This window comes from Mus caroli, unplaced genomic scaffold (genome assembly GCF_978045245.1).
Source record: "Mus caroli unplaced genomic scaffold, Mus_caroli_1 scaffold_8, whole genome shotgun sequence".
Classification (NCBI taxonomy): domain Eukaryota; kingdom Metazoa; phylum Chordata; class Mammalia; order Rodentia; family Muridae; genus Mus; species Mus caroli.
The window spans coordinates 86,720,884-86,734,693 of record NW_028227263.1 but is presented as its reverse complement, the minus strand read 5'-3'; the positions used below and the strand labels follow the sequence as shown (position 1 = coordinate 86,734,693).

Here is a 13,810-nt window from a genome sequence, read left to right as displayed (position 1 = left end):
TGTGTGACACTGAATATGTGCTCCCTGTGTTTATATTGTTCCACTATATGTGTAGAACTTAAAGAAGAACAACACAGATTTTTCCCATTTTTTCAAAATTTAAATCCAGTATTCAGAAAAATAATATTTAAATTTGAGAAGGAACTCTTAGGACAGCTTTATAGCTGGAGTTGTGAGAAATTGTAGGGTTCCACAAAGTGTTTATAAGTATGGATATTGAATTATATACACTTGGTACTTTTTAGAATAATATCAAAATATGTAGGCTGGATATATGGCTCATTAAGTAATAAGCTTACCTTTAGTTATGAGCACATGAATTTTTTTCTCTATGATACGGAACAACAGATACAAGGGCATGGTCCCTGCTGTATATGTGTCAGGGGCCTCATACCTGCTAGTGCATGCTGCTTAGATGGTGGTTCAGAATATGTGAGATTGCAGGGGTCCAGGTTAGTTGAGATTGCAGTTTTTTCAGTGGAATCACCTTCCTCCACAAATTCTTCCAGCCTTTCACTAATTCAACCACAGGGGTCCCCAGCTTCTATCCATTGGATGGGCGAAAGTTTCTGCTTCTGTCTTGGTCAGCTGTTTGTTGTGCCTCTCAGAGGACTGCTCCTGTCTGTAAGCACACAACAGCATTAGTAATAGTGTCAGGTCTTGAAGCCCCTTGAGATGTATCCCAAATTGTACTGTTCACTGGACTTCCTTTCTCTCAGTCTTTTATCCATTTTTGCCCCTGCAGTTCTTTTTGATAGGAACAATTCTGGGTCAGAGTTTTGACTGTGGAATGGCAAGCCCATCCCTCCACTTGAGGCATTATCTTTCTAGTAGAAGTGAACTCTACAAGTTCCCTCTCCCCAGTGTTGGGCATTTTCTCTAAGGTGTCTCCTTTTGAGACAGAGAACTGTCTGGTCTGGCCTCAGTGAGTGAAGAGGCATCAAACATTGAGGCTCCAGGGAGTGGCGAGTCCTGGCAGGATATGGAGGGGTATCTTCTTGTAGACACAGGAGTAGGAATGGGATCCGGAACTGTCAGAGGATGAACCAAGAAGGGGATAATGACTGAACTGTAAAAACAAACAAACAAACAAACAAAAAACTAAACAAACAAACAAACAACAGATTAAAGAAACAATCATCCATCCTGACCAAGTAGGTTTCATCCCAGGGATGCAGGGATGGTTCAATATATGGAAATCCATCAACGTAATCCAGTATATAAACAAACTCAAAGACATAAACCACATGGTCATCTCGTTAGATGCAGAAAAAGCATTTGACAAGATCCAACACCCATTCATGATAAAAGTCTTGGAAAGATCAGGAATTCAAGGCCCATACCTAAACATGATAAAAGCAATATACAGCAAAGCAGTAGCCAACATCAAAGAAAATGGTGAGAAGCTTGAAGCAATCCCTCTAAAATCAGGGACTAGACAAGGCTGTCCACTTTCTCCATACCTATTCAACATTGTACTTGAAGTCCTAGCCAGAGCAATTCGATAACAAAAGGAGATCAAAGGGATACAAATTGAAAAAGATGAAGTCAAAATATCACTTTTTGCAGATGATATGATAGTATATATAAGTGACCCTAAAAATTCCACCAGAGAACGCTTAAACCTGATAAACAGCTTCGGTGAAGTAGCTGAATATAAAATTAACTCAAACAAATCAATGGCCTTTCTCTACACAAAGAATAAACAGGCTGAGAAAGAAATTAGGGAAACAACACCATTCTCAATAGTCACAAATGATATAAAATATCTTGGCGTGACTCTAACTAAGGAAGTGAAAGATCTGTATAATAAAAACTTCAAGTCTCTGAAGAAAGAAATTATAGAAGATCTCAGAAGATGGAAAGATCTCCCATGCTCATGGATTGGCAGGATCAACATTGTAAAAATGGCTATTTTGCCAAAAGCAATCTACAGATTCAATGCAATCCCCACCAAAATTCCAACTCAATTCTTCAACGAATTAGAAAGTGCAATCTGCAAATTCATTTGGAATAACAAAAAACCTAGGATAGCAAAAACTCTTCTCAAGGATAAAAGAACCTCTGGTGGAATCACCATGCCGGACCTATAGCTTTACTACAGAGCAATTGTGATAAAAACAGCTTGGTACTGGTATAGTGACAGACAAGTAGACCAATGGAATAGAATTGAAGACCAAGAAATGAACCCACACACCTATGGTCACTTGATCTTCAACAAGGTAGCTAAAACCTTCCAGTGGAAGAAAGACAGCATTTTCAACAAATGGTGCTGGAACAACTGGTTGTTATCATGTAGAAGAATGCGAATTGATCCATTCCTATCTCCTTGTACTAAGTTCAAGTCTAAGTGGATCAAGGAACTTCACATAAAACCAGAGACACTGAAACTTATAGAGGAGAAAGTGGGGAAAAGCCTTGAAGATATGGGCACAGGGGAAAAATTCTTGAATACAACAGCAATGGCTTGTGCTGTAAGACTGAGAATTAACAAGTGGGACCTCATGAAACTCAAAGCTTCTGCAAGGCAAAAGACACCATCAATAAGACAAAAAAATCACCAACCGATTGGGAAAGGATCTTTACCTATCCTAAATCAGATAAGGGACTAATATCCAATATATATAAAGAACTCAAGAAGGTGGCCTCCAGAAAATCAAATAACCCCATTAAAAAATGGGGCTCAGAACTGAACAAAGAATTCTCACCTGAGGAATACCGAATGGCAGAGAAGCACCTGAAAAAATGTTCAACATCCTTAATCATCAGGGAAATGCAAATCAAAACAACCCTGAGATTCTACCTCACACCAGTCAGAATGGCTAAGATCAAAAATTCAGGTGACAGCAGATGCTTGCGAGGATGTGGAGAAAGAGGAACACTCCTCCATTGTTGGTGGGATTTCAAGCTTGTACAACCACTCTGGAAATCAGTCTGGCATTTCCTCAGAAAATTGGACATGGTACTACCGGAGGATCCAGCAATACCTCTCCTGGGCATATATCCAGAAGATGTCCCAACCGGTAAGAAGGACACATGCTCCACTATGTTCATAGCAGCCTTATTTATAATAGCCAGAAGCTGGAAAGAACCCAGATGCCCCTCAACAGAGGAATGGATACAGAAATTATGGTACATTTACACAATGGAGTATTACTCAGCTATTAAAAAGAATGAATTTATGAAATTCCTAACCAAATGGATGGACCTGGAGGGCATTATCTTGAGTGAGGTAACACAATCACAAAGGAACTCACACAATATGTATTCACTGATAAGTGGATATTAGCCCAAAACTTAGGATACCCAAGATATAAGATACAATTTGCTAAACGCATGAAACTTAAGAAGAATGAAGACCAAAGTGTGGACACTATGCCCCTTCTTAGAATTGGGAACAAAACACCCATGGAAGGAGTTACAGAGACAAAGTTTGGAGCTGTGATGAAAGGATGGACCATCTAGAGACTGCCATATCCAGGGATCCATCCCATAATCAGCTTCCAAACACTGACACCATTGCATACACTAGCAAGATTTTGCTGAAAGGACCCACATATAGCTGTCTCTTGTGAGACTATGCTGGGGCCTAGCAAACACAGAAGTGGATGCTCACAGTCAGCTATTGGATGGATCACAGGGCTCCCAATGGAGAAGCTAGAGAAAGTACCCAAGGAGTTAAAGGGATCTGCAACCCTATAGGGGGAACAACATGATGAACTAACCAGTTCCCCAGAGCTCTTGACTCTAGCTGCATATGTATCGAAAGATGGCCTAGTCGGCCATCACTGGAAAGAGAGGCCCATTGGACTTGCAAACTTTATATGCCCCAATATAGGGGAATGCCAGGGCCAAAAGAATGGGAATGGGTGGGTAGGGAAGTGGGGCGGAGTATGGGGGACTTTTGGGATAGCACTGGAAATGTAATTGAGGAAAATACGTAATAAAAATTATTAAAAATTAAAAAAATCCTCTCCAATAAGTAACTACTCATAAAAGTCACGACACTGATGCTCTCTGCGTGAAATACAGGTAGCCTAGGAAGCTCAGAACTAAAATGTCTTTAATAACTTAAGAAATAATTTCATATGCTTAGCAAGATCACTAACATATTTCCAAACTTTACCTAATTCACAGTTTATATCAGAAATCAGAAATCCCCAAATCACTAATGCTTCACCCTTGTCCCAATGTCCCTCATTACTTGACATTTTTAAATTCTGGTGCACACTGTCCTTTCTGAACTGCTAGGCTATCCACCAGCTTCCCTTATTGTTACTCCATTCCTTTAATATCATTTTACCTTTGTTTATTTGATTTTTCTCAAATAATCAACAAAATGAGGAGATGTTTCTTTGAGAAAATCAACAAGATAGATAAACCCGTATCCAGACTCACTAGAGGGCACAGGGACAGCATCCTAATTAACAAAATCAGAAATGAAACAGGAGACATGACAAGTGATCCTGAGGAAACCCAAAACACAATCAGATCCTTCTACAAAAGGTTATACTCAACAAAACTGGAAACCTGAATGAAATGGAGAAATTTAAAGACAGATAACAGATGCCAATGTTAAATCAAGATCAGATTAATGACTGAAACAATCCTATATCTCCAAAAGAAATAGAAGCAGTCATTTATAGACTCCCAACCGAAAAGAGCCCAGGAACAGATGGGTTTAGTGCAGAGTTCTATCAGACCTTCAAAGAAGATCTAATTCCAGTTCTTCTCAAACTATCCCACAAAATAGGAACAGAAGGAACTCTAGCCAATTCATTCTATGAAGCCAAAATTACTCTGCTACCTAAACCAGAGAAAGACCCAACAAAGAAAGAGAACCTCAGACCAATTTCCATTATGAATATCAATGCAAAAATACTCAATAAAATCCTTGCAAACCGAATCCAAGAACACATCAAAATGATTATCCATTATGACCAAGTAGGTTTCATTCCAGGGATGCAGGGATTGTTTATTATATGGAAATCCATCAACATAATCCACTATATAAACAAACTCAAAGACAAAAACCACATGATTATCTCATTAGATGCGGAGAAATTATTTCATAAAATCCAACACCCATTCATGATAAAAGTCTTGGAATGACCAGGAATTCAAGGCCCATACCTAAACATAATAAAAGCAATCTACAGCAAACGAGTAGGCAACGTCAAAGTAAATGGTGAGAAGCTTGAAGCATTCCCACTAAAATCAGGGACTAAACAGGGCTGCGCACTTTCTCATTACCTATTCAACATAGTATTTGAAGTCCTACTCAGAGCAATTCGACAACATAAGAAGATCAAGGGGATACAAATTGGAAAAGAAGAAGTCAAAATATCACTTTTTGCAGATGATATGATAGTATATATTAGTGACACTAAAAATTAAACCAGAGAACTTCTAAACCTGATAAACAGCTTCAGTGAAGTAGCTGGATATAAAGTTAACTCAAACAAGTCAATTACCTTTCTCTGCACAAAGAATAAACAGGCTGAGAAAGATGGACAAAGTTTGGAGATGAGACTAAAGATTGGACCATCCAGAGACTGCCCCACACAAGTATCCATCCCATAATCAGCCACCTAATGCAGACATTATTGCATATGCCAGGAAGATTTTGGTGAAAGGACCCTGATATAGCTGTCTCTTGTGAGGCTATGCCAGTGCCTGTGAAACACAGAAGTGGATGCTCACAGTCAGCTATTGGTATTGCAAAATTTATATGCCCCTGTACAGGGGAATCACCAGGGCCAAGAATTGGGAGTGGGTGAGTAGGGTATCAGGGAGGGTGTGTACGGGAATTTAGGGATAGTATTTGAAATGTAAATGAAGTAAATATATAATAAAAATTGGAAAAAAGAAAGTTTTATGTTAGAATTAAGAAAAAAAGTGTGACCATTCCTGATATAATGGCAAAAACTGCTTGAGTTACAAAAATGCATGCAGTGAGGATTCAACATGAATTACAAGCACGTAATTTGAGAGTCAAGAAGGATAGACTTCGGGCAAGTTATTGGTTGAAAAAAAACTTAAAATAATGCACTCTAAGTTGGGCCTGAGTTCACTGATCTTTTGTTCTAGGGATAAGGTAGCAGGTTTTCTATGGGCTCCAGGAAACACTAAGCTTATAATGAAGAAAAACATTTTTATTATGAGTATAAGAACAGAGAACAAATGATTAGCCACCTTAGCTGATCTAAACTTCAAAAATAAGATGGAAGATATGCAAACTGCTCCTGAGTAAGTACAGATGGTTGTCCACCAAGCTCAGGCTTTAACTTGCTACTATAGACCTGAACTATTCAAACTTTGTTAATCAATGACTAAATAATTACTGGTTTAAAGTCACAAATATAGATTTTAATCTGTGTTTGAAGATTATCTTTTGCTAGTGACTGTCTCTAGGACATATGTAAGTTTTGGATGTGAGATAATTTTCTTTTTAGTACAAACATTTTTGTCTTAATTGATCTAAATAGCTGTTGAGAGAAAAAACAAATTGCTGAAACTTGGCAGTTTCAACCATTCTGTTTGTTTGTTTGTGTGTTTGGACCCCCATACCCTGTCTTATCACTGCCTACCATAGGCAGCTGTTTCTGTCATTATCTGGACCAGCATCCTGCAGCTGCTCTTACCACTAACTCATGCCATTGTGACTTGCAGACTTCTGCACTTTGCCCTGCAGTGTCATAGTTGGTCTTTGACACATATATTAATGTTGGACACATCATATTGCATGTCAGGCACTAACATTGTTTGTGTGCAAAAACTTCACTAATTCTCCCAGAATCATTCCTCTTATATCCTCTTCAACTCTTTAATTATCCTCTACTGCAATGTCTGAACTGATTCCAATAATTTCTGAATTGATGTATCTGGCCTCTGATCTACCCTATTAATCACCCTACTTTTTTAATTTAAGCATGCCCTTAGTTTATATCTAGAAAGGTCTATAGAGTTCAAAATCTCCAGAGTTGGGAAGTGATTTTTGTACATCTGAAGAGTGTATATGGTCATGAAATTTATAGTGGAAACTCTTCCCAAACTACTTGTAAAATAATTATTTAATTATTTTTATATTTCTCTAATGCCATCATTTTTTATGATTAGTTCTTAACATCATACCAACTAATGCAACATGCTATCTGTGTTATGCCTTTATTGTACAAAATAAATGAACAATGTCTTTGAGGAGCCACATGGCAACTGCAGAGGCATGACTTACCTAAAAACAACATGTCCATCTATTCAATAAATACTGAATTTTGATATTTATGTAACACCGTCAAAAAATTGGTGAATATCTGGATAGTATTTATATACAAGTGGCACCTTTCCACAGCTTTCAAGTATTTTTTTTAACATGGTTCCTGAATACAGCCTGTGTATTGTCCAGTAGAAATTATTATTTAGTTTAAATAGGCTAAGTCCTGTGTGTAATGCTACAGGATTGTATATTTATCCAACTCCTTCTTTAAATTTCCTTCATATTTCCTTGAAGGAGAGTGCTTGATTTCCTTGGTTGATTACTCATATCTACAACCACTGTGGATAACAATCTGGTGGTTTCTTAAAAAAATTGGATATAGTTCTACCTGACCATCGAACTATAATCCTCCTGAGCATACACCGAAAAGATGCTCTACTGTAGCACAATAATACTTGCTCCAATATACTAATAGTTCTTTCATTCATAATTTCCACAAACTAGAAACAAACCAGAGTCCCCTCACCTGAAGAATATATACGCAAAATAAGGTTAACTTACATAATAGAGTACTCTAATCTATTAAAAAAAGACATCATGAATTATTCAGGCAGATAGATGGAACTAGAAAATTTCATACTTACAGAGTTCACCTGGATGCAAAAGAATATGCATAGTGTATACTCACTAAGATCTTATCATGTAGAAGAATGCGAATTGATCCATTCCTATCTCCTTGTACTAAGGTCAAATCTAAGTGGATCAAGGAACTTCACATAAAACCAGAGACACTGAAACTTATAGAGGAGAAAGTGGGGAAAAGCCTTGAAGATATGGGCACAGGGGAAAAATTCTTGAATAGAACAGCAATGGCTTGTGCTGTAAGATCGAGAATTGACAAGTGGGACCTCATGAAACTCAAAGCTTCTGCAAGGCAAAAGACCCCATCAATAAGACAAAAAAATCACCAATAGATTGGGAAAGGATCTTTACCTATCCTAAATCAGATAAGGGACTAATATCCAATATATATAAAGAACTCAAGAAGGTGGACTCCAGAAAATCAAATAACTCCATTAAAAAATGGGGCTCAGAACTGAACAAAGAATTCTCACCTGAGGAATACCGAATGGCAGAGAAGCACCTGAAAAAATGTTCAACATCCTTAATCATCAGGGAAATGCAAATCAAAACAACCCTGAGATTCCACCTCACACCAGTCAGAATGGCTAAGATCAAAAATTCAGGTGACAGCAGATGCTGTCAAGGATGTGGAGAAAGAGGAACATTCCTCCATTGTTGGTGGGATTGCAAGCTTGTACAACCACTCTGGAAATCAGTCTGGCGTTTCCTTAGAAAATTGGACATAGTACTACCGGAGGATCCAGCAATACCTCTTCTGAGCATATATCCAGAAAATGTCCCAACCGGTAAGAAGGACATATGCTCCACTATGTTCATAGCAGCCTTATTTATAATAGCCAGAAGCTGGAAAGAACCCAGATGCTGCTCAACAGAGGAATGGATACAGAAAATGTGGTACATTTAGAGAATGGAGTACTACTCAACTATTAAAAAGAATGAATTTATGAAATTCTTGGGCAAATGGATGGACCTGGAGGGCATCATCCTGAGTGAGGTAACACAATCACAAAGGAACTCACACAGTATGTACTCACTGATAAGTGGATATTAGCCCAGAACTTAGGATACTCTAGATATAAGATACAGTTTGCTAAACACATGAAACTCAAGAAGAATGAAGACTGAAGTGTGGACACTATGCCCCTCCTTAGAATTGGGAACAGAACACCCATGGAAGGAGTTACAGAGACAAAGTTTGGAGCTGTGACGAAAGGATGGACCATCTAGAGACTGCCATATACAGAGATCCAACCCATGATCAGCATCCAAACGCTGACACCATTGCATTCACTAGCAAGATTTTGATGAAAGGACCCAGATATAGCTGTCTCTTGTGAGACTATGCCGGGGCCTGGCAAACACAGAAGTGGATGCTCACACTCAGGTATTGGATGGGTCACACAGCCCCCAATGGAGGAGCCAGAGAAAGTACCGAAGGAGCTGAAGGGATCTGCAACCCTATGGGTGGAACAACATTATGAACTAACCAGTACCACGGAGCTCTTGATTCTAGCTGCATATGTATCAAAAGATGACCTAGTCGGCAATCACTGGAAAGAGAGGCCCATTGGACATGCAAACTTTATATGCCCCAGTACAGGGGAACACCAGTGCCAAAAAAAAATGGGAATTGGTGAGTAGGGAAGTAGGGGGTAGGGTATGGGGGACTTTTGGGATAGCATTGGAAATGTAATTGAAGAAAAGATGTAATAAAAAAATTAATTAAAAAAAAAGTGGATCTTAGCCAGAAAGAATAGGATACCCATTCCATATTCCACAAACAGAAAAAGAGCTGAAGGAGAGGGTACGAACAAGAGAAGATCTTTGAATATCGCTTATAAAAGGAGAATAAAATATTCTTAGGTGCAGATGAAAGGAAATGACTTGGTGGAAGAGGAACTGCAAAATTTTAGAGAAGGAATATCATAAATTGAATATATGGACATGTATGATAAATTGTTATAAGTTCCTAAGTTCTAGCCAGGGTAGTGCAATCTGACTTCAAGATGTGTGTGTAACATGTTGCCTTTGCTAACTTTGTTTAAGTTACAGCTATTTGAAGAAACTGATTAATACAAAAAAACTGTGATATCCTGTAAATGTGTACTATTAAAATTCAATAAAATAAATATCCTACACTGTGTGTGGACCCTACTTATGGTTTAATTTTTATTTTTGATGTTCAATCTCCAAATCATAATTTACATTTAAAACTCAGTAATGCAAAGGTATAAAATTCTAATTTTATAAAGTCAAAAGTATAAACTTGTAAATAGAATTAAGTCAAGACAATTAATGGTCAGGTACCTTATAAAAGACTAAATTTGTTAGTGTTCTTAGAACTATGCTTTAAGTTATATCAGTTACATAAGTAATTTACTAATTGTGAAAAGCTTTATTTCATCTTCTGTAGATGTTTTCAAGATTTAATCTCAAGCAAAAAACTACAAGAAGTAAAGTTTGTTTAAAATGAGGTATACTTAATTGGTGGCCCTCAAAACTCTTTGGAAATAACAGAGATCTGCTAAGCATTGTAGTAAAGGGTCTAATGAAGAAAAAAATGCCAAATTAAAAAATCCCAAAAAAGACTCTTTAATAGTTAACAATTCCAGTTCCTTGCAGCAGTTCTCTGAACATTTTCAAAGAAGAGGATGCCACCAGTATTGTGGTACTGGTAACTATTAGACAAAATTGTTCTTTTCCTCTAGATACCTAGATGCCTCATAATGGTGGTCCAGTCTCTCAGTTGTTTTGTTTTGTTTTGTTTTTGTTTTTTGTTTTTTGTTTGTTTGTTTTTTTCTTTTTATGTCAGGACAATCTCTCAGATCTTCTTGGTCTAGACACTTAAACCTGATGCTTCCTTCTGTTGCAATTTAAGAAAACAATGTTCAGATAGTGGAAAAGTATCTTATTTCATTTGATAAAAGGAATATTTTGTATAGACTTCCCGTTCAAATTATTCTGTCAGAAATTTGATATTTATGGCTAATTTTAGCCTTATCATTTCAGCAACTGCTGCCTATTCAGTAAATTTCATATGTAAAACAGGTCCTGGATTTTCTTTTTGTATGTTTGTTTTAGTTTTTCTAGAGTTTCTAGGTCCCCTGAAGAGAAAGGCAAACAAACAAAATGGTTTATTTAGGTCACAGGTTTCACTTTAAACAGATAAAAATTACAGTGTAAAAATCTGCTCCAGATATCATGTTGCTATAGTTATCTAAAATTTTACCTTGCACTATTCCCTTATTTAAAGAGTTGCTTTGCAATGACTACTCTCTGTAATCATCCATTTGTATGTCATGAAAAATGATCAGACTGGGGAAAAGGGGTGATTAAGATTCAGTCATCTATAAGATGGAACACAGGGCCCCTAATGGAGAAGCTAGAGTTAGCACCCAAGGAGCTGAAGGGTTCTGCAATCCACAGGTGGAACAACGATATGAACTAACCAGTACTCCCGGAGCTCATGTCTCTAGCTGCATATGTAGCAGAAGATGGCCTAGTCAGCCATCACTGGGAAGAGAGGCCCCTAGGTCTTGCAAACTTTATATGTCCCAGTACAGGGGAATGCAAGGGCCAAGAAACAGGAGTGGGTGGGTAGGGGAGCAGGATCGGGGGAGGGTGTAGGGAACTTTCAGGATAGCATTTGAAATTTGAAATTAATATAAAGAAACTATCTAAATAAAAAAAGAAAAAAAAGGATTTATCCAAATCATAGGATCTGAAAAAGGAATTTCAGGTGTGAACTTTAATCAATGGAGTTGGGATAAACTATTAATCTGTCAGTGATAAAGCACTGAGTAGGAGTATAGTCAGAAGCTCAAGTCATAAAATTTTCCTTACTTGTCATTTAAGTATAGCGTTAAAACGTTAAAATCCTTCTCACTCTGCTAAAATAACTCTGTTCATTATATATATATGTCCAGCTTTTTGTATAGAAGAAAGAATGGTTCAAAAATCTTCCTTTGCTATTACTCAAAGACATTAGCCAACTCCAGCAACTTATAGTCAATTGTTAGCTTAACTTTTTTGTCTTTTATTTATCTATTTTTTTACACTCTAGATTTATTTCCCTCTATTTCACCCTCCGACTCCTCAATATCCTATAACTCCTCTCCATTCCCTGTCTCCAACCCCCCTTCCCCCACCCAACTAGACTTTTACAATGAGAATTTAAGTACATGTAATGAATTGTAGTAATGCTAAATTAAAAAAAAATACTTTTATGCTGAGGTTTCGTAGGATGGGGTGGGATGAGGGGATGGTGACATCCTATTTGAGACAGGGGAGGAAAGGAAGGTGGGGAGGGGGTAGAGGGCATGGCAGGAGGTGAATGGTGATCAGGCTATATAATTAATTAATAGAATGCATTACTGTAAATGTTGTGTAATATAACAATATAAGGAAAAAAATTCCAGGAATTGTGAGTTTGTTTGACTTGTTACAGGTCATAAGGAAGTGGACTGTAGAGTACTACTGTCAATCATAAGTCTAAGCTTATACAATTACTGCCTATTCCTAAGGTTCTCTCCCCCCCCCCCTCTCTCTCTCTCTCTCTCTCTCTCTGTGTGTGTGTGTGTGTGTGTGCGCGCACATCATCGTCTACTAGTCTCAGTACTACTTATACTTTCTGAAATACTAAGACCAAGGAGTGAAAATTTCAAACATACCCAGAAGTTACAGATTTTCCACTAAGTACTGCATCTTTGCCTTCTTTCCTTGTTTATATGTATTTCAAAAGATTTCTGCTCGACTGTCAGGCACCATGGAGAAATCAGCTATGGACTAAAACTGCTCTAAAATGGTCTATACTACATCCACCCTATACGGTCCTACAAAACCAGAGTGGCTGAAATTTGATGTAACCTATCCCAGCTAATGTGGTTGCGAGGTATCTATTTAGAATGTGTCAGTGAAGAAGATGCTTCCTATGACCCTGGCCACATTGTCTCAATCTTCTTGTGGTCTTTGACCAGTGTTCCTACCTCCTGTGTCCTGATAATGACATCCTAAGTTTAACTGAGAAGGAGTTACAGAAGAAAGTGCATGGCCCTTGATAAAAATACTATATCAGTAGTCCAAATGAAACTAGCCCCTCTCCCCACTTTCAGAAGAACTACTACCCTTTTCATTGCAAAAATAGGGAAAATGACTACCTGTGGTGACTATTGGCATATCAGTGCACATATAAGCTTTTTTTTTTAAATTGGGTATTTATTACATTTACATTTCAAATGCTATCCAAAAAGTCCCCCACACCCTCCTCCACCCACTCCCCCACCCACGCACTCCCACTTCTTGGCCCTGTCGTTCCCCTGTACTGAAGCAGATAACGTTTGCACGACCAATGGGCCTCTCTTTCCACTGATGGGTGACTAGGCCATCTTCTGATTCATATGCAGCTAGAGACATGAGCTCCGTGGGTACTGGTTAGTTCATATTTTTGTTCCACCTATAGGATTGCAGATCACTTTAGCTCCTTGGGTACTTTCTCTAGCTCCTCCATTGGGGGCCCTGTGATCCATCCAATAGCATATATAAACTTTTAGCGTCCTTTTGTATCACAAATATTTTGGAAGAACAATAGTTACAAAATTTGAAACAAACAGCCAACTCAGGCACTATGATCTGATTGGGTGGCTAACTTCATGGTAACCAAATTTTTTTCAGTGTAAAGGATATTTTTCTCAGTCCTACTGTTTTATTAATCCATATATATATTTGTAGATGTTGATGTTTACTTCCTTTGTATTCCTGCTACCTCGGTGATAAAATAAAATAAAATAAAATAAAAGACAGTATAAATACTAGAGGCACTAAGAGTACTTTCACCAGACTCTGAGTCCAGAATATTGTCATCAGAATGTGGGGAATGGAGTAAGCTACTGAACTAGAGTTACGACACCTTATTAATGGATTCCTAAATATTCTTTATGTAATAGAGCCCCT

General features: G+C 37.8%; 1 long non-coding RNA gene across 16 annotated transcripts in view; it reads right to left on the bottom strand.

The window, feature by feature from the left end:
• Positions 1-399: 399 nt before the first annotated feature.
• LOC115031543 (uncharacterized) overlaps positions 400-13,810 on the bottom strand; it is a 513,648-nt gene continuing 500,237 nt past the window's right edge. For all 16 annotated transcript variants that reach the window (XR_015047929.1, XR_015047933.1, XR_015047920.1 and 13 more), the window contains one exon: positions 400-622. This is a non-coding gene — a long non-coding RNA (uncharacterized LOC115031543). The remainder of the gene's footprint in view (positions 623-13,810) is intronic.